General features: G+C 38.5%; 1 long non-coding RNA gene across 1 annotated transcript; it reads right to left on the bottom strand.

Annotated features, from left to right (window-relative positions):
- Nucleotides 1-5,847: 5,847 nt before the first annotated feature.
- LOC120582822 (uncharacterized) lies at nucleotides 5,848-13,789 on the bottom strand. Its single transcript, XR_005647656.1, has 2 exons — nucleotides 13,345-13,789; nucleotides 5,848-8,654 (listed from the first exon to the last, which is right to left on the bottom strand). It is a non-coding gene; the product is annotated as an uncharacterized LOC120582822 (long non-coding RNA).
- Nucleotides 13,790-21,237: the final 7,448 nt, after the last annotated feature.

Consider the following 21,237-nt stretch of genomic DNA (forward strand, 5'->3'; position numbering starts at 1 on the left):
CTACAAGCGCAGTTCTCATTTACTTTGCACAACGTCCTCTGAGCTAGGTTTGTCATCCCCCTTTGACAGATGAGGAAACCCAGGAAGTTAAGGGAGTCGAGGTCACCATCTCCCTTCCTACGGACAAATCACTTTAGAGAGCCAGGATGCCAGGATTAACGGAATTCCGTGTGGAGGACCTAGTTCTCAATGTTTACAGTGATGATAGCTCTGAACTCTGAGTGGCTGGCAGGCATTTGATAAACATGAGGGGCAGGGCAGGTCTGGAGGGTTGTATAACATTTTATTTGAAACTCTTGCTTTCTAGTTTTAAAGTTTATAACCAAATCCCACATTCTCCTGTCCAGCCCCTGGGTTTACTTCCACATTTCTAAATAACATGTCTATATGCTGTTCCGTGATGTTTCTATCTTGGATATTATACTTTTTGACTTCCTAGTATGGAAAAGGAAATTTTATCTTAAACCCCGCACATCCTCAAAAGGCATCTTTCTGTACCTTTCATCATCCTGGCAAAGATATACCATAAGCTTTCAATCAATAATCAGCATTTACATGATTATGAGTTTATGAGTATTATTCATGGCTGAGCTTATTGTATTCTGTGGATATTTCCTTTTGTGTAACCTTCTTGCTTACCCTAGAGGGAATAATTGTCTCCCTTCCCCCATGCCCTGGCTTGTTTCTTTGCTTAGTGTTTTGTGTACTTATGATTATGGTCAAACTCTCTGCAAGACATGTAAATCTCTCAATGCATTCAAAAGTAACAGTCAATAGTTCAGGTTGTCTCTCCCCGCCACCCTCCTTCCCTCCTTCTCTCTTTTCTTTCTTGGAAACATTCTTCCTGGGGCTCATCAGTTTACCGTCCCAGTCTGAGCTTGTTGCTTTCTTGGCTTGCTGTAGTTGTCATCCTGGCTGTCCAGTCCCCCTCCCCCTGGGCCGATGCCTGTTTCCTAGATCCTATGCTTTCCTCCTTCTTGTTTTATGGAGTCCATCTTTCAACGGCTTCTTGAGAAGCTATTGAGGCTAAATTTTTTACGACTTTTCCATAATAACTCAAAGTGCTATTATTCTACCCTCGTGCTTGATTAAGATTTTGGAGAGAGTTTTAAGTTGAAAACCATTTTCCCTCAGAATTTTGAAGGCAGTGTTCCATCGTTTTCTGCTTTCTATGTTGTTGTTGTTGAAAAATCTAAAGCCGTTTTCCTAATTCTGTTTATTTGACCTGTTTTCTCCCCCTCTGGAAGATTTTAGGATTTCTTTTCATCTTCAACAGTATGAAATTTCAGAGATGAACTTGGGGGTGAGTAGTTTCCATTTGACAGCTCTAGAAAGGATGTTTCCAAGAAAAAAGAAAAAGAAGGGAGGCAATTATTACCTCTAAAGTAAGTTGAAGTTAAGAAAGAAAATAATCATAGAATACTGTGAGCACAGCCATGAATAATATTCATGTCATAATAATGTAAATGCTGATTACTGATTTAAAGCTTATATCCGAAGTGTAGGGAAAAAAACTGCACCAACTCGAAAAGAAAAGAAAAACAACCCGAATTTTAAAATGGAAAAAGTTTAAAACATACCATAGCAAAGAAGATAGTCTGCTATTTACCAAAGAAAAGGTGAAACTATGTCTACCCAAATATTTGTACATGAAATGTTCATAGGAGCTTAATTCATAATAGCCTCTAAATTCAGCAATCTAAATGCCCAGCGAGAGAAGAATAAATTGTGATCCAATCATACAATGGAATACTACTCAACAATACAAAGGAACGAACTAAAGAATCTAAAAATATATGTATTCAATGAAGGAAGCTAGGCATAAAAGAATAAACTTTTTTTATGCCTCATATGAACTTCTAGAAGGAATAGGATGCTGGCATATAGAGTTGAGGGGGAAAAGATTTCAGATGGAACCAATTTCCTGAGCAAAGGCAGAATGATGGGAAAGCATGCGGCTTCTCCTGAGAAAGGTCAAAATTTTAATTTGACTGGTAGAGCGGGTGCAGGTTGAGACTTGACAGGAAAGTTAGTCCATGAATATAATACTGATTTGGACTTTGTTCTCTAAACATTGAGATTTGAATAATTCATTAACTTCCTTGTTGAAAACTTTGTCTCAGTTGTCATTTGGAATTCTTGGTGGCTAGAGGATGAAATGAGAGATCATGCATTTAGAAGTCTTAGAATGGCATGTTCTAGTGTTTTCTCAATGAATATTTTGAATACTTATCATTACTTTATTTGTTCCTGTGTTTATTTTCTGTTGCAGTAGACTGAATAATGGCCCCACAAAGGTATCATATCCTAGTCTCCTGGAACCTGTGACTACATTACCTTACATAGAGGGACTTTATAAATGTGATAAGGATCTTGAGAAAGAGATTATAATGGATTGTCCTTATAAGAGGGAGATGGATGAATCAGAGACACAGAGAAGACAATATGACGACAGAAGTGGAGAGATATTTGAAGTGCTAGCTGCTGGATTTGAAGATGAACAAAGAGGCCATGACACAGGAATGCAGGCAGACTCTTGATGCTCCAAAAGGTAAAGAAACAGATTCTTCCTTGGAGTCTCCAGAAGGAATGAGCCCTGCTGACACCTGACCTTAGTCCAGTGAGATTATCATTGGACACCTGACCTCGAAAAGATGATAAATTTGTGTTGTTTTAAGCCACTAAATTTGTGGTAATCTGTTACAGCAGCAAAAGGTAACTGATACAGATTTTAGTATCTGGAAGTATCCCTCTTTCTGCCTCCCTTTTTTAGTTCCAAGACTGACTTTGAGACATTGCCAGGGACAAGACTCTTGGCTAATCTTGGCCAGAGTCTGCAAGAAGGGGGCCCCAAAGAAAAGGTAAGATTGGAGAATAGGCAAGGCTAGTTCAGTCAACAGAAGAAAGCTTTTCTGGCTCCAAGCTCTGGCAACTATGCTTTAACAAATTCTTAAAATAAGGCAGTGTTTGGAATTGGGTAATGGATAGAGGCTGGAAGAATTTTGAGGAACAATAGAAAAAGTTTAGATCGCCTTGAACAGACTGTTAGTAGAAATATGGGTGTTAAAGACACTGCTGGTGAAGTCTCAGAAGGAAGTGGCACGTGGTAGAGAAAACCTAAATTCGAGAATACCTAAATCATAAACCGTTCGTAGAAAAATGGATGTTAAAAGCATGGACGGAAATGAGGAATGTTTTTGGAAACTGCAGGAAAGGGGGTTCTGTTATATAATGGTAGAAAGTTTAGATGAATGGTGTCCTACAATTATGGAGAAAGCAGAACTGGTAAGCAATGAACTTGGAAATTTAGTTGAGATTTCCAAGCAAAGTATTAAAGGTGTGACCTAGTTTCTTCTTGTTACTTTTAGTATAATGTGAAAGAGAGAAATTGAGAGAACTGTCACAAAAAAGAACCAGAACTTGACAATTTGGAAAACTCAGCCTATCCAGATTGCAAAAGATGGTAATGTTAAGTGATCAACTGTCAGGAAAGCATGCTAGAGAAAGCCAATGATGTGGCCGGACAATTTTAAATTATTCTTAGTTTTCAATTGTAGTAAAATATAAACTTTATCATCTCAAGCATTTTTAAATGTGGCTAGACTTTTGCTTCGAAAGTACAAAAGGTTAGAGCATTCTGGTACGCAGAGGGCTCTTTGAAGGCTGTGTGACTCGTGTGCCCTCCCAGCCAGCTCAGCAGAAGCCCAAAACCGAGCTGAGAGTATTCGGCAAAGACCTATGGGGTAGCCTCTTTTCTAATGGAGTGAATCTCTGTGCCCCACAAAGTTTTTGCGAATATTATACCAATAGAAACGACGTCGAACTGGACTAAAAGGAACAGGACGAAATGAAAGGTGGCTATCCGTCTCCCAAAATTCTACAGGCAGGAAGCAGGCCGATAAAAAACTACTCAGGGGCAAATGCATGCCATTCTTCATGAAAAAGGGTGACCTCGGGGGTAGAGCCACAACTCCAGAGTGGAGGCAGGGGTCAAGGGCAGAGACACGAGCCACGTGTTATCCCTAAGCTTTGAAACTTAATGGAGTTTGCCCAGGAGGACTTCGATCGGCTGGTGACTCCTTTTTGCCTTACGTTTTCTCCCTCCTTTTTGCCTTACGTTTTCTCCCGTTTTAAACATGAATGGCTGTTAACAGTTAACCCTATGCCCCTCCCAGCTCTCTATTTCTGGAGCACAGACTTGCTTTCTAGTTTCACAGATTCACGAATAAGAGGCTTTTGCCCCAGGAGAGTTTATACTCAGGACTGTACCCATATCCAATTTAGAGATTTGAGACTTTTGAGCTGATGAGACTTAGATTCTGGTATCTTGGACTTGAGTTGATGCTGTAATGGACTGAGGCTTTGGGGGACTTTGGGATGGGTGAATGTATTTCTTATGCACAAGGCCTCTGGGTCAGATACAGCCTCTTACCAACAGTTAAAAAAAAAAAAAGAGGAAGCCAGCCAGATCAGCAATTCTCCATGCCCCAGTGCCCACAGCACTGTGGGCCAGATGCTACTTCTGCATGGAGACTAGGGTCTCATGGGATTGCTGGTTCATCTTCGCAACCTCCCTTACAGAGAAACTACTCATTACTCCTGGAATGCAAGCACAGGTCTCTGGGGGGGTGGGGGTGGGGTGGACTTATCTTTACTTCCCTGGGATATCTCTAGGGAGACATGTCTCCTTATACATTCTTAGCAAATACTTTCATTCAGAGGCTCTATACTGTGCAGAAATGTAAGCTATTTGTGGAGAATTGTCTTCCAACATTTTATTTCAAGCACTAACAAGGGAAATATTCTATCACCTTTAATAGAATAGAAAACCTAAAAAATCAAATAATGCTAAGCATGGCTGATGGAAAGGAATTGCTAATCTATATGATTTTAGAGAAAGACCATGCCCCCCGCAAAAAAAAAAAAAAAAAAACATCACCCAGTGGGGTCAGCGTCTGCAGAGAGAGGCAGAAGTTGACATTACTCTGAGGAAGACATATTAAGCAATATATGTCGCTTCATTATCAGCAACAATGTGAGGAAGCAGTAGCAATCAACGCCATTTTTGGATTCGTACAGAGATTATCTGGCAACTGAGATTTTAAAATGTAAAAAAGGCAGAGAAATTTGCCACATATTTTACTAATTATTCCTGGAAATATGTCGAGTTACAGATGTTAATATCAATTCATTTGTTCTTCATCAAATGCTCACTGAGCACCCCGCCCCCTTACTAGGCGCCAGGCGAGACGGGTGTCGCTCTGCTCCCATGGAGCACTCATCCCGGCGTGGCAGAATGACAGAACTAGTAGCCAAATAAATAAAGGATACTACAAATTATATACTACAAATAAAAGAATAACGGCTGTATCCAAACTAAGGTGGTTAGAGACCTGTTTACGGAAGTAACATTTAATTCAATGTTTTCAAAACAGCAGCCGGTCTTTTAAAACCTAATTCAAATGTCTCCTAAGTAACCCTTCGATCGCTCCCCACTTCACTGGCAAACCTCGGAGACCCTATGATGGTCCAGAGGGCCCTTTATGACCTGGTGCCCAGACAGCTCCCTAACCTCCTTTCTTATCATTCTTCCTACAGCATTTATCTCTTCATTATGAAGACTATTTATTTATTGTCTCTCTCCTTGCCAGAACATAAGCTCCACTAGGGAATGATCTTCGTTTATTTTGTATCTCAAATGTCTCTAGGACCGTTCCTGGCCTCTAATAAAAGTTCACTAAATTCTTGTTCATTGAATATATTATATTATTTTACTTAATATACTTATGTTATTATTTAATATATTATTTTATTAATATTTAAACATAACAAAAATAAAAACAGTCATTACATATAATGATATATTAACATTTAAGTACAACACAGAAAAATACCACAGAATAAGAAACACAAAACCAAAACCAGGTTAAGATTTATTTAATGCGACGGGTACGCCTGCCTGCTCATTAGTTCACTCCGGTCTGGAACACGGGGGGACGATGCTACCCGCGTTATCTGCTGCACCATTCGACCCACTTCTTTCCTTCGTTTTTAACTGGGTTGGGACTGAAAATCCTAGTTCACACAAACCTGTCGTTGTGAATGGTAATAATAGCAGGTCGCTCTTTCTGCTTAGCAAAGAAGTTTTCCTTTATCTTAATCCAAAATGCTGACAAACTTAATGCTTCATAATCATTCTTCAGTGTAAATGAAGAACTGAGCTGCAGTAATTCATTCTCTTCTTCAGGCACCGGGTTTAACTCAACTATCGATTCTGGGTTTTGAAAAGCAAGTGGATCTTTTACCCAACAGTTTTCTCTTAATGTTTCAAATTTCTCTTCTGGAAAGTAACGGTTAAAAGTTTGAGATAGAGAAGTGAGATGCAATAATATCTCTAATTTTATTTCTTTCAAAATGGCTTCATTAATAACATTCTCTTCAATATGTTGCAAAAATCTTGGAAACATGTAGTAGCTAGGACAGTTACTTTTAAGCCTTGCTTGCCATAACAATAATGTCTTCTGAAATTCTTGGATACGTTCGACATATTGGAATATATCATTGTTTTGCCCCTGTAGTTTTAAACTGAGCTCATTAAGAATGCCAAAAATATCAGTTAAATATGCCAATTCCATTACCCAAATGTCATCTTCAAAAATACTTGCCAAATGAGATTTTTTTTTCAGTGAGAAAAATGTGAATCTCATTCCTGAGTTTGTAAACTCTGCTTAGTATTTTCCCTTGAGACAACCAACGAACTTTGGTATGGTACAGTAAGTGGGTATAATTAGTTCTAATCTCTGAACAAAATGTTTTGAGGAGCTGGCTATTTAGTGAGCTTTCTTTAATAAAATTAACAACTTTCACTGCATTTTTCAATACTTCCATGAGGTTCTGTGGCATTTCTCTGGATGCTAAAGCTTCACGATGTATAAAACAATGATTTCACACGGCGCCGTTATTAGTAACCTCTGGTAACCTCGCTATGTTTTCCAGTTATGTTTGCTGTTCTGTCACTCGTAATTCCTTTGCAGTTTTTCCAATTTACACTGACCAATAATGCACTTTTCTAATTCTGTAAAAATATCTAATCTACTTAGGTTTGAGGTTAAATTTAAACAACACAAAAAATCCTCCATAAAAATCATCTTGCCATGCATATCTGACATAAACTACAAGTGCTGTGCAGCTTCCAATATCAGTGCTTTCAAGCTGGATTGCAAAATCTGTACCAGACTGTAACCGAGAAATAAGCATTGTTTCAAAATGTTCCACAATGGTACAAATGCAAAGAGATACTGTGTTATATCGCTGAGTATAGTTTTTAATTTATCAGCTGATTTACCATCAAAAATTGTACATACCATATCCAAACATGCTGGAAGAATAATTTTTTCAGTAGCTGTGTGAGCCATTTTCTCTTTTGCCACACGGTATGCAACTAAATCTGATGATAATAAGGCTTTCTCACTGACAATAGAACAACTAAGAAATTATGTTGATAACTTTACATCTTTCTTCTTTCTTTGAAAATATTCAAGAGGTTTATCGGTAAGTTCAGCATGCTGAGTTTCTAAACGCCTTTTGAACTTTGAAGGTTTTAAGCTTTCATTTGCAAGATTATTATTACAAATAAGACACTGAGGTCTGTCATTTTCAAAAGGTTTTTCACATTTGATAAAACCACATTTTAAATAATTCTCATTATAGCGTCCTGTACTTACTTTTTTTTTTTTGAAATGTGGCTCAAATGAAGATGAAGTTTGCAGATGAGAGTTAGTATTTTTCTCAATACTGTCAGTCTTCACTTTCAGATCCAACAATTGAACCTGAACATGCTTCTGAATATTTCACACCATTATTCCTTTTTTTTTAAAAAAAATTATCCATTTTAAAAGTAATTTTGATTAAAATGTTATAATTACACAAATTCAAATACATATTTATAGCCTAGATAATATCTTTATAAAAAATGCAGTTTATAGCTGAACTCAGTTTAACATCTCAGACTTCACATCTAGTTGGAAGTCATGGTAATATAAAACTAGGCACCAAAAACAAAAACAAAAAACAAAAAAAAAACAACTAGGCGCCAATTATGAAAAGCAAATAAGACACCAGTGGGCAAATGACGGAAAAACCATTTCTTAGCAAACATACATTCTATTGATCACATCCCTTCCATCGAATATCTTTTTACATATTGTAACTGACCTTAGTATTCCTTGCAATATGCATCATTCTGACAAAAGATTTATGCAAAACATTCTGATTATATTTTAATTTGCCTTAAAAAATGTTCATCGTAACTTACAAAATTGATTTTATGACCTACTAATGGGTAACACAAATAATGTGCAAAACACTGATACAGAGCCATTTTCCAATGCTGTGTTAGTAGCTTGAACATGTCTGCTTGATGATCAAAGAAACTGACTTCAACTGTTAGACTGTTGGCCAGTATGGGAACTTTTTTGAAGTGGTAGATAGGTATCTTAGATTTTCATTCCCAATAGTTTTTGATGGGAAGAGTTTTAAGAGTTCCAGTTGTGGTCTGACGTAGTGAGGCTCCAATAAGGCTTTCCATGGCTAGGTCAACTATCAGGTTGGTGCCGATGATATATTTTTATAAATTTCTTGGATGCATCCTTGACCTGAGAATAGGAACAGAGACATGGCATTAAAGCATTACAATACAGAGCGATGCTACTGCCAGTATTGGGGACCTATACAGTATCCGCAGTCATGGGTGCTGAAGCAAAAAGCCTACAGCTCTTCTCATCACTATGTTATGTAGGTTCAGGCCTATTTCTGTATGGCAAACCACCTCAACATGGGTTGGTAAATAGAAAAATGCTGTCAGCAAAACCTGGAAGTTGGCATCAGGAGTTACAAGCACACAGATAAAGCTGAACACGGAAGGCCACGGAGGAATATAGCTCATTCAGCATATAGTCGTCACTTAGTATCAAAATCCATGGATACTCAAGTCCCTTATATACATGGCGCGGTGTCTGCATGTAACCTACATCTGCATTACAGGCTACAGCAAGGTACGCCTAGACATCACTGCATTCATGTGGACTGACCATAGTGCTCAGCACGTGGCAAATTCAAGTTTTGCTTTGTCGAACTTTCTGAAATTTTCTTTCCTTCCTTCCTCCCTCCCTCCATCCTTCATTCCTTACTTTTTTTAAAAAAATATTTTCAATCCCAAGTTGGTTGAATCTGCGGGTGCAAAACCCATGGATACGTGGCTTGGCCGTATACCTCCTGCTTGCTCAGTATGGCCACGCCCATCCTGGACCTGCTTACTACACTGCTCTCTCTCGTCTCAGTGTGTTCGGCTCTTGGAACACACAGCTCTTCCTTACACACCTTCCCATCAAGTCATCACTTGCTCGCAGGGAAGAGGGCAAAGTCTTATGTTTACTGTAGTGTTTATTAGAATTCAATATCTTAAGAGTATTAATACTTTCATTAGAATTGTTTGCATTAACTATATTTTCTTATTGTCTGTATTCTTGATGCTCTGGCATCTGGGTTCTCACTAACGGGAGAGAAACTGATCCTTCCAGGGTTGACTAATTCCTAGAGATCGCAAACTCTATTAACAGCAAAGAGCTCAACCCAGGAGAATGAACCAACCATGAGAACTAACCAACCCAGAGCCTACTCTACCCGTACTACCCCCTCGACCAGGCTTTTACATTCCACCACTATTCCCTGGCCAGGTACCAGGCAACCAGGGACAGCCTCCATGCCCGAGAGTCCGCAGAATTATTCAAAAAGCCAGTGCTAAACCTTCTAATCTGCTTCACCCACTCCTTCCCTGGAAAACCACAATATGGGCTTTTTTGCAATTCTCCTCATCCCCCGGCCTCCTGACCAGTCCTGGCGCTTCCCTCTGTGCCCTTGCTGTGTGGGATGGCATACTCTACCTCCCGTTTCTAGGGGGTCTGTGAGCATAAAACTTCCTACTTCATGACAGCCATTTGTGTCTGCACGTCTCGTACCAGATTAAAACAAATCCTGGGTACATTTTAAATCATTTTTATTTTTTTATTGCTCTGGCTACAAAGTTTTATAGTTTGGCCCTAATGCTACTTTCTCCATAAGATGTTATTGTTAGTATAAATTTTGCATGCCATGACCTTCTAGGAAGTCACAGTGTGAAAGTGGAAACATCCTTATCTTGAGATGGTGAATGGATTGCCTGGTGAATGGATTCCCCCAATAGCCTGAGAGGAAGATTAGAATACCCCAGTTTGGGGAACATACTAAATATTTTTCATTTTAGCTATCACTCATCCTTCATCTACGAGTAAAACAGAGTATAGTATAGTACACAAGCAAGGTATTGGTCTCAGAAATAAGTGACTTTTTGTTACTGGAGCATGTACAACTGAAAAATATGCTATGAATTACCTGAATGTCATCAATGTTCACCAGTTTGTTGCCACTGTATTTACCTGGGGGTTTAATCTTTTAATAATAAAGCCAGCTTTGAAAGAGGCATCACAGGGGATGGTGACCTTGAAATAAGATGTTGCCAGGAGGCAGAAGGCTGTAAGACTTCATTAATTATATCTACATGGGTTTCATCCTTACCAAAAATAAATTTGAAAGGGAGTTAAAATATGTCACATATAATGCATTTAAAAAAATTAAGACTATTTTTTAAGAGCAATTTTAGGTTCACAACGAAATTAAGCAGTAGGTAGAGAAAGTGTCTCCCATTTTCTCCCGGCCCCCAGAAGTGCAGTCTTTCCTTCCCCATTATCAATATCCTCTACCAGTGGTATGTTTGTTATAGCCGATAAACCTACACTGATACCTTATGATTACCCGAAGTCCATAGCTTACATTAGGGTGCACTCTTTGTTTTGACAAATATACGACACGTATCCATCATTATGGTATCATACAGAATATTTTCACTGCCCTAAAAATCCTGTTTCGCCTCTTCATTCCTTCCACCCTCCCCAATGATCCCTGATTTTTTAAATTGTCTCCACAACTGTCTTTTCCAGAATGTCGTATACTTGAAATCATAAAGTATTGGCTTCTTTCAGACTGGCTTCTTTCACTCAGTAAGATGCATGTAAGTTTCCTCTGTGTCTGTTCTTGCATTGCTAGCTTATTTCTTTTTAAGTTCATAATCTGAATATAGCACAGTTTATTTATCATTCACTAATGAAAAATATCTTGGTTGCTGCTACATTTTGGCAATTATAAGTAAAACGGCTATAAACACGATTGCAAGTTTTTGGGCAGATTTAAGTTTTCAACTTCTCTGGGTAAACACTAAGGAACTTGGTTGTTGGATTATATGTACAGTGAATTTTTAAAGAGGATCCCAGCAAAAATTGTCTGTTTGTTGCTGGAGCTTTTTCTCCAATAGTGCCAATTTTTGTTAAGGTAACTCATTCATGACAGACTTCAAACAATGCCAAAGGGCCTGCTCTCGGCTCTCATGAGTTGTGATGACCTAGCCTGCTACTGAGTTACCCTGGTAGTCTCCCTGATATAAACTGTCAGAAAAACGACCAAGTCAGAACTGAGGAGGGTATAGACCTGAAGGTATAGGCAGGGGTAAATAAAGGTGGTTGGTAAGATGGATCACACGATTTAGTATAATTTAGTGAAAAATGGTGATGTGGATAACTTTCAAGAGAAGACTCTCGTATCTGGTCAGTTTAGTGCGGGACAACTGTTAAATCTCCCCAGATATCTTGTAGATATTTACTTTACATGGCTAAAGAAAAATGGTGCTAAACAAAACGTTCTGAAGTCTTTTGTTTGCCCTCTCTTTTCTTCACTATCCGTCTGAAAGGTGCCTTAATAGGAGATCATAGGAGTTTTGGAAGAGAGGTTCAACCTGAGGTTTTTGGTCTAACCATGAGTTTTGGAACTTTGATTTAAAGAGATATTTTCAATTAGAACGCAACATAAATCAGAGCATATACATATTATAACATGACAGAAGGTATGTCCTAGTTATCTAGGGAAGCAGTACTGTGAAGTTATTTCAGGATTTTAAGCAAGTCTGCATGATTGTCTTACATGCTTAATCCAATAATCATTATCATTAGTGAGGCCTGATAGGTAGTCTTTAATTACTTGCAACTTATTTTTACCTCTTAGACATACCTCCACAGTGGTATGAATATTATCTTCTAAAAATACAGCTCTGATCAGTTTCCTAATTCAAAAACCTCTAATAAGCTCCTCGGGATAATATCCTTTAACTCTAAGCCATCCTATCCTTCTAGATTTCTCTTTCATCACATATCTCCATTCGATTCTACATTTTAAGCTCTAAGACTATGGAAGTTCTTGAAACACCTCCTGCCCTTTCATGCTTCTTTTGTTCTGAAGCAGTATTCCCTTTGCCTTGAATACTCTTCTTACCCTAGTAAGTCATTTGAAATCCTCTTCATTCTTTAGGAGTTAGCTCCAATGCTAGAGCATTCAACCATTCAAATAAAATTTAAGTATTTACAATGTGTCAGTACACTGGGGCTACAAAGCAAGAAAATGAACGGTGACTTATATGAGGGAAGACCTGTTCATCTGCTGCGATGAATGAACTACTTACATAACACTGACAAATCTTAAAAAGCAGTAGGAAAAGAAAGCTGCAAAAGGACGTATACATTACTGATTGTTAAAATTATGCAAAACGGCACTATATATATGAAATTAAAAGTTAAAACACAAAAGTGCTTGGAAGAATGGTTACCTTCCAAGAGGGAACAGAATGGGATTGGGTGGAGCAGACAAAAGATTTCAATTACTTAGATGATAATTTATTCCTCCAGTTGGGTAGTGAATAAATATGTAGTAGATTTCTACTTTTGTCTGCCTAGAATAGTCTATTTTTTTAAAAGGACGTATAAGGCTTGATTCCCTCCTTGAAGGCACTGAAAATCTGTCTCATAAGTAACAATTTGATATTACCTTGGACCTCATGCACGCCCCTTTGTTTCCCACATCGTCATTACGCACACGTTAATCGGTACACACGGCCTTAAGGGGAACTTGCAGGTGTGATCAGTTTTAGGCAGATCAGAATGTAACCCTCTTCCCAGGAGATTTCTGACTCTTCTCTCCAGTCCTCGCGGGAGCCAAATACTGCCTTTTAAGAACTTCGGCCTAACCCTTTCAGCCGATTCTAGACTCTCTCCCATCAGATCCGGACCGCTGCCCTCTTCCCCCGGTATAGACCTCCATTCGTCATCTGAGCAGAACCAGAATGTGTCGCCCCCTATAACGAACCCGGGAATGTCTCCCATTAGCCGACTCTGATCCACTCTCATCAGCGCTTCCCTTCCTTCTCACCTGCCGCCCAGTGCCGCGAACCGCGCGTCTCGCCCGCGGAGCGGTGTCTCTGCTCGGCCCCCATTCCCTGCGCGCGACCACTTCCGGCCGGCCGGGCCTCCGCATCCACGGATGCCCCACTTCCAGCGGGAGGCGGGCGGCTCGGCCCTCTGCGCAGGCGCGCAGCCGGGCCCCGTCGCGCTCTCCCGCCCTCCCGACGCGCTCGCGGCAGCCTGGAGGTGTTTCCTACTCTCGCGCGAGTTCTTTGAACGCTCTGGCGGTGACCACGCCGTGCGCGCTCCGCCGGCGGCGGCGGCGGCGTGTGCGGAAGCTCGGCGGTCCGGGCTGTGGTCGGCTCGTCCGCTGCCGCCGAACTTGGATCGGCCTCGTCCCGGCCGGGTCCTGGCGCCCGGGGGACGGAGGAGGGGCCGCTGCCAAGGGAGGAGGCCTTTCGGCCGGCCCTCGCCCTCCGGGTCCAGCTGTACAGCTGTGAGCGCGCTCCGAAGTAACTTGACACCTTTTTAAGAGAATTTAGAATTTTAAGCTCATTTCACCCTGTTTCCTTAGTTAGAGAACCGTATTGTATTAAGTCATCATCCGTATCGTATTAAGTCATCAGTTAGCAGTGCACTGAATTTGAACATACATCTGCATGTTATTAAGTAGATTTTAAGTATATATTAAATACGTATATTTATATTTCTGTCCTGTAATGACTTGAACGAAACATTTCTTTTTAACAAAATAAGTCAGTGTAAATAGATGATCTTTGTTACAAGCCAGCCTTGGAACGTTGATTATAGTTATTGCCTTTTATTAGAATTTAGTTTGAGAAATAAAAAAAAAGATACAGGAGTTTTCATTTCAACTCAGAGATTTTATAGGACTTTGTCAGCATTTCTTTACCTCAAGCTATTTTTTAGTTTTAATTTATGGGATTACACAAAGACAGATTTTTGAAAAACATTTTGCTTCTCCCACTGGATTTTTAAAACCTTTTTTGATTAGTGAATAATTATTTTACATGGCTCAAACTACATAAATTTGAGCTACGTGAAACTACATAAAAAGAACTGCATACAAACTACATAAAAAGCAATGCCCTAAGATTTCAGTCCCTCCCTAGTCCCCATCCGGTATTGTTTCTCATGGTCTCCTACAGGTAACCATTTTTAATTTCTGTTTGTCCTTCTACTCTTCGTGCAAATACAAGCAAATGTGAATATACATTCTTATTTTCCTCCATTTCTCCTCCGGTGTTCTCTGCATTGTTCTGCTCTTTGTTTTTCACTAACAGTATATTCTGGATATTCCTGTTATCACTATTTAATTGCCCTTCCTAGTTTATTTTTTTTTTCCTGTCATATATTCCATGCCAGCCACAGTCTCCAGAATCCTCAGACTGCCTGCACTTCTACCCAGCTGACCACAAAATAAGAATTCCCGCAACTGCCTGAACAGCACCCTTCTCACATGGGTGATAATTCCCTAGAATGAACGACATTCAGGAAAGTGCTATACTTACTAGTACAGCCTTATTATAAAGGATCCCGTGAGGAACAACCAAATAAATGGAAGACATACAGAAGTGTCGCGAGCAAGGGAAGCAGCTACGGAAGGAACACCCTTGAACACGTCTGTGTCTTTCTTCAATGCCAGGTTTATTGAGTGGAACCAATCGGGTACCCGTGTGGGTTAACACACAACACACAGAGGTGGGAAGTACAGAGTATTAGGCGACAGAGTGAAGCGATGAAAGTCATCAGTGTCTCCAAAGCAAGTTCTATTGACTGGTGGCGCAGAGAGCTGCAAGTCGGGCCCAAGCCAGTGGCTGCAAAGAGTCAGGTCAGAGTCTTTGGCTCTAGCGCCCCCGTCTGTGATGCTATCGGGTCAGGCTTGAATATCGTCTAAGGCAGCTGTCCCCAATCTTTTTGGCGCCAGGGACTGGTGTTCCTATGAGAATCTAAAGTCTAATGATTTGTGCTGGAGCTGAGGCGGTGATGCTAGCGCTGGGGAGCGGCTGCAAATACAGATGAAGCTTGGCTTGCTTGCCAGCCACTCACATTCTGCTGTGCGGCCTGGTTCCTGACAAGCCACAGACTGGTACCGGTCCACAGCCCGGTCTAAGATGTTCAGCTTATATCAACTTTATAAAGTGTGATCAGGCTTATCAGCTCCTGCAGATGTGGTTTTGCGTGGTCCAGTTAAACCCTAAGGGCATTCTCATTATGTGCAAGTTGACCTTACTGTCATGGCTCCCATGGAATCCATTTTCTAAGGCCCAAGAAGTCTTCATTTCTTTATACTCTAAACAACAAGGCAAAAGTATGAGGGGCAAGGAGTGCAGAGCTCCTGTGGCCTGTCTGGGTGTGCTGCTCCCAGCACATCGGTACGTTCAGCAACATGGAAGCCTCTTGAACCTGGTTGTTTTAGGATTTTTTTTTTTAATGGGATTTCATTGAGCAGGCAGAATTGATTAAATTACTGGCTCAAGTCTCCTCCTCATAGGAAACTGCCATCCTGAATTATGTGTTATCCATTACCTTAAAGTTTATCATAAGGCAACCTAAATGTATTCCCAGAATATGTACTGCATCTTTCCTTTGTGGATGAGAAAAATGGGTTCTATAGAAAGTAACCTCACAGAGTGATCTGATCATAAATTCCTAACTGGGCAGGTCAGGGCGGCTGGTCACACCCAGGCTTGTAACTCCTCAAACAAACCCTGTCCGTTTCTGCACATCTAAGTCAACACTTGAAATGCCTCTTTTCAGGCCCCTCCTAATAGTTACCACCATTTCAGACGCCTCGAGAGAGCACATAATCTTAACTACCCCGCAATACAGTCCCTACCTTGCTTTCTCCCGCCTTCATGTAATAGTCCCTGCGTCCTTTCCTTAATTTCAAATGCCTGAAAGAAACTGCAAAGCTGTTATTCTCAGGAGCATTTGAGATCTTGCTCCCCGGCATATGTCATCAGTTTGGGCTCAAAGTCTTTTAGACTAATTGAGGGGATCGCTTTGTCAATGATATAAATGTCTAACTGCTATTCTGTATGTATGAAACATATAAAATAATATTGAATGTAAAAAAAAGATTTTAAAAAATTCTCTACAGGTTTGGACTATTCTTATGTTCACACCTTAACATAATTGGAGTTATAGTGCATGTATACTTTTGTAACCAATTTTTTTTCCATTTCATACTTTCTAAGAGTAATTCATATTTATGCACGTAGCTATAGTTTGTTCCTTTTCACAATCATATAGTAGTTTGTTTTAGAAATACAGCACACTTGAATTATCCATTATATTGTTTACTCTTACGGATTAAACTGTTATCAGTGTTCTCAAATGTGGAGACATTTCTGTGGCTAATATGCCTAGAGGTGGCATTATGGACTGAATTGTTTCTCCCCAAAATTCATATGTTGAAACCATAATTGCCAATACCTCAGAATGTGAAATTTGGAGATAGGACTTTTGAAGCGGTAATAAGATAAAACGAGGGCTTTGGGGTTGTGGGCAGAGCTGACACAATCCTGGTGTTCTTATAAGAACTGATGAGGACATACAGAGAGACAATGGACATGCACATTTAGGGAGGAAAAGCCGTGTGAGGACACTGCACAAGGACATCTGCAAACCGAGGAGCGGCGCTGGAAGAAACTCAACCTGTGAACACCTTGATCTTAACAACTCAGGCTATGGTATTTTTGTTACAGCCACTCTAGCAAACTAATACTAATGGTAGGATTTGAACATATTCTGCTTAATTAGTAATGCTGATGTTTTTTCTAAAGTTAGTTGGACCAATTTACAATCCTATATCAATAAAATGCCTATTATATCTTTGTCCACTTTTCTGTTATGCTATTTGTTTTTTTCTTACTGATGGATAGGATGTAAATGATAGTAAGATTTATACTTTAATGGCCTGTCCTCTTTTATATCTTATTTAAAAAATCCTTCCCAATCTCCAGAGTAAAACATGTTAATTCTCTCATATTTCGTTCTGAATATTTTACTTTAATTATTTAACAATCAATATGCACGATCTTGAACCTGTTAGATGTGGGAGTAGAACTGACTAAGCATATTTAAGCATAGGGAATGATTTTTACCCTGAAGACTAAAACAAAATTTTAGTGTCAAGACAACTCAATACAAATCAAAGTAATGAGCCTTTTAAAAAGTCATTTCTAACATGAGACCACAGCTTTTGGGGTATCTTGGATGGGATTTTAAATGAAAAAGATGGGCTGTGGATTGAAAATTGTTGAATCTGATTAGGTGTATTTTTATAGATTTCAGGGGTTTATTTTCTTAATAGATACAGATTATGTCACTTAATTGATATTTGAGCTTTAGTGACTACATTTTTGTCTTTGTTTTCTTAAAATTTTGTACTTAGCTCAAAATTCTATTCCTTCAGCAAGGTCTAGTGATATATCAGGTAACGTACATAAAGTTAATAGATTTGAAAGTCATTTTTTTACTATTATGAAAATTTTAAAAGTAAAATGAACAACCCAACGCTTGGCACCAATTATTAATATTTAGCTAATTTGATCTGTATTCTACTCTTCACTTCCTGCCACTTTATGCACCCCTAACCCCATTCTCAGCCAGAATCATTGTAAAGCAGATGTTGGTCATAACATTTCAACTAATATAGTTTCAACTAATATAGTTGGTCATAACATTTCAACTAATATAGTTTCTAATTTTCTCAGAAAATGATTCACATTCATTTCTTTGAATTAGCAACTAAGCTATATAGGTCTATACATTGCATTTGATTGATATTTCTTACGTCTTTTAATATGGAAAAAGCCATCCTCTCTCTTTTATCTTGACACCTGTAAATATGGGGTCATTTGTGTAGTTGAATTTCCCATATTCTGGATTTGTCTGATTTCATCTTATCCTATCGTTCAACCTATTCTATCGTGTATTTCTTATAAACTGATAGTTAAATGTAGATGACAGACTAAAGTTTGACTTTTTTTTTCGTGGTGGGGAATGAAAATAGTTATGTGTGGTTTACAAACATTCTATTGCATTCAGATCAGGAGGTGAAAGGCTTCAATAATATTTTTAAAGTGTCATATATGAATTAAGGATTATATAGCAATAATATGATCCCCATAAGCTCTATTTCTCTGAAGTCTTATCACCTCTAACCTCCCTGTTTTTACTGATGGGGAAACTAAGGCCCATAGACTTAAATATTTGCCAAAGGCCAAATAGCTCATTTAATAGAAGTAGGGCTCTTTTCCCTTTTAAATTTTCGCCTCAGTTGTATGTGCCTTTATCTGAAGGTATTTGTGCATCAGAAAAAAAGTCAGAATTGGTCAAGATGGCATTTCTGCCTGTCCAACTAGAGTTTTTACGACTGCGAAGGTAAGACATTTACATGGTAAACTGTCAGCTTCCTTGAGTGGTTCTGTGTTTTGCACTGGCAAAATGACAGCTAAGATTTGTGTTTGAAAGTCATAAAGAGGGACCTTAGGTAAGACCTAAGCCTGAAGCTTGGTAAGGATGTGAGGAATACATGAAAATCTTTATAGGCTACAATAGTAGTTGGTACTTGAGTCCTAAATAATTTTTGCTTGTGGTATTTGCGCACCTCATTTATTTCTGTACTGGTATGTTTTGTTACCCATTTTAGTTCCTACTTGTAAATATTAACTAAATATTAATTTGAAGAAAATGAATTACGTAACAAAATATAGGAAGCGAAACCAGAGGGAAGTTAGATTCTTCTACAGCTTACATAACTGTAGAGAGGCTTTGAAATCAGTGATGCCAAAAAAAATCTGCAAGCCTGGTTACGCTTCGCTGAAATGTCTCGAGTTGTTTCATCTGTTCGATGTGTAAAAGTAGTCTGCAGTGGCAGGCTCACTGCTTTTTTTCAGCGACTCCCAGTGAACTGATGGGAATTTGCAAAACAATGATTGTTGGTATGTGACAAATTAATTTATCATTAAAAACCTTTACCTTGATTATTTAATAACACAATAGAAATGAGTTAGCTGATAGGAAGAGAGGAATGTTTTATGACTGAAATAAAAGTTTCATGAAGCTATACTTTGTAAGAAAAAGTTATACAATTTCACTAATATTTAAATGTAACAGAAATAATCCCGAATAAACACAATATGAATGAAAAGTGGAGAATATTTAATATGGTTAAAGTGCTGTCTATTCATAAGTTTATTCCAGTCTGGGATATGCAAGGACAATTCTGACACATCTGGTACACTAGTAACCTTTTTTTTCCCACTGTTTTTAATTAGACTAAGTGTTAAAAGTACTAATAAGTAGTAGCACGTTAATTCTGCTTTGCAGTAGGCAGTCTTATTTCATCCAGAGGAATGATACAGTTAATGTCTTATACTCATTACGGTTTATGAAAAGTTAAACATTCATATATCATATGATCGAGGCATTCTCATATTTACACAAGAGAAAAAAATTGTCCATGCAAAGACTTACACAAAAGTTCACAGTAGCTCTATTATTTTGTAGTAACCAAAATTAGAAATAACTAACCAAAGTGTCCATCAACAAGTGAATAAGATAAACTTGTGTACAATAGAACACATGCAATGGAATACAACTCAACAATAAAAAAGAAATGAACTATTAATACATACTACAAGTATGAACTTCAAAAATAATCACACCGAGTGAAAAAAGCCAGACAAAGGTATAGTCTACATGATTCCATTTATAGAAAATCCTGGAAAGTGCAAACTAATTGAGAGAGACTGAAAGATCAGTAATTGCTTGGGTAGAGAGGCAGGGGTGGTTCAGGGGAGAGCAGGAGGGAGGGTTTACCAAGGGCGCAGTGAGACGAGGTGGTGGAGATATTCATTATCTTGATTCAGGTGATAGTTTCTTGTGTTTATGCCCCCATCGGAACATCAAATTGTACATTCAAATATGTGTAGTTCATTATATGTCAGTTATACTTCCATAAAGCTTTTACAAAAGTTTGCTTCAGAGCAGTGAGATGTAACAGTACCTTTAATTTTATTTCTTTCAAAATGTCTTAATGTTCCCTTCCTACTTGTGACAGTTTGGGGAGAGTGCAATAGCTAGGGTGGTGACTGCCTTTTGGAACCCTTGGATATGTCTAAATGTTGAAATAAATCCCTGCAGTCGTAGATCGTACATCAAGAATGCTGAAAATATCAGTTAAATATGTGATGTTATTAGTTAGAGATTGTCTTTGGAAATGCTTACCAAATAATAATTGCTTTTCAACTAAAAAAAAAAAATAGTTGACTAAGTAGTTCTGAATATTTAGTAAAAATAACTTTCACTGTGGTTTTCCATACCTCAGTGAAATCAGTAGAATGTCTTTGGATGATAGACTTTTGTTATATTGAATGTTCATTGATAATTATTGAAGCCATGTATTGGATGCATGGCAGTGTTCATTATATTCTTATCTCTATTCTTGTGTTTGAAATTTTCCATCATAAAACATTTAAAGAATTTTACATTGCCCAGCAATATATCATCTACTATAAATATATCTAATTCAGTTTTGTGTGAAGTTATATTTAAATTACATAACATATCCTCTACTAACCAATTATGTTACATATATATATATGTATATATATATTCAACAAACTGCAAGCATGATGCAGCTTGTTCTCATCAAACTGGGATTTGAAATCTCTACAGACTTGTGATAAGTATTGCTTCTAAACGTTCTGCAGTAGTGAAGGAAAAAAAAAAACGAGTTACTGTGCTGTCACTCTGCACAGTTTCTAATTAATTAGCTGAGCTGTAAATTTATACATACTGTATCTAAACATGCTGGAAAAAAATGTGTGTCATTTTCTGTTTCACAATATGCTTTAATGCAGATAGCAAGGTTTCATCACTAACAATG

Source organism: Pteropus medius, unplaced genomic scaffold, assembly GCF_902729225.1.
Source record: "Pteropus medius unplaced genomic scaffold, Ma_sr-lr_union100, whole genome shotgun sequence".
NCBI lineage: Eukaryota > Metazoa > Chordata > Mammalia > Chiroptera > Pteropodidae > Pteropus > Pteropus medius.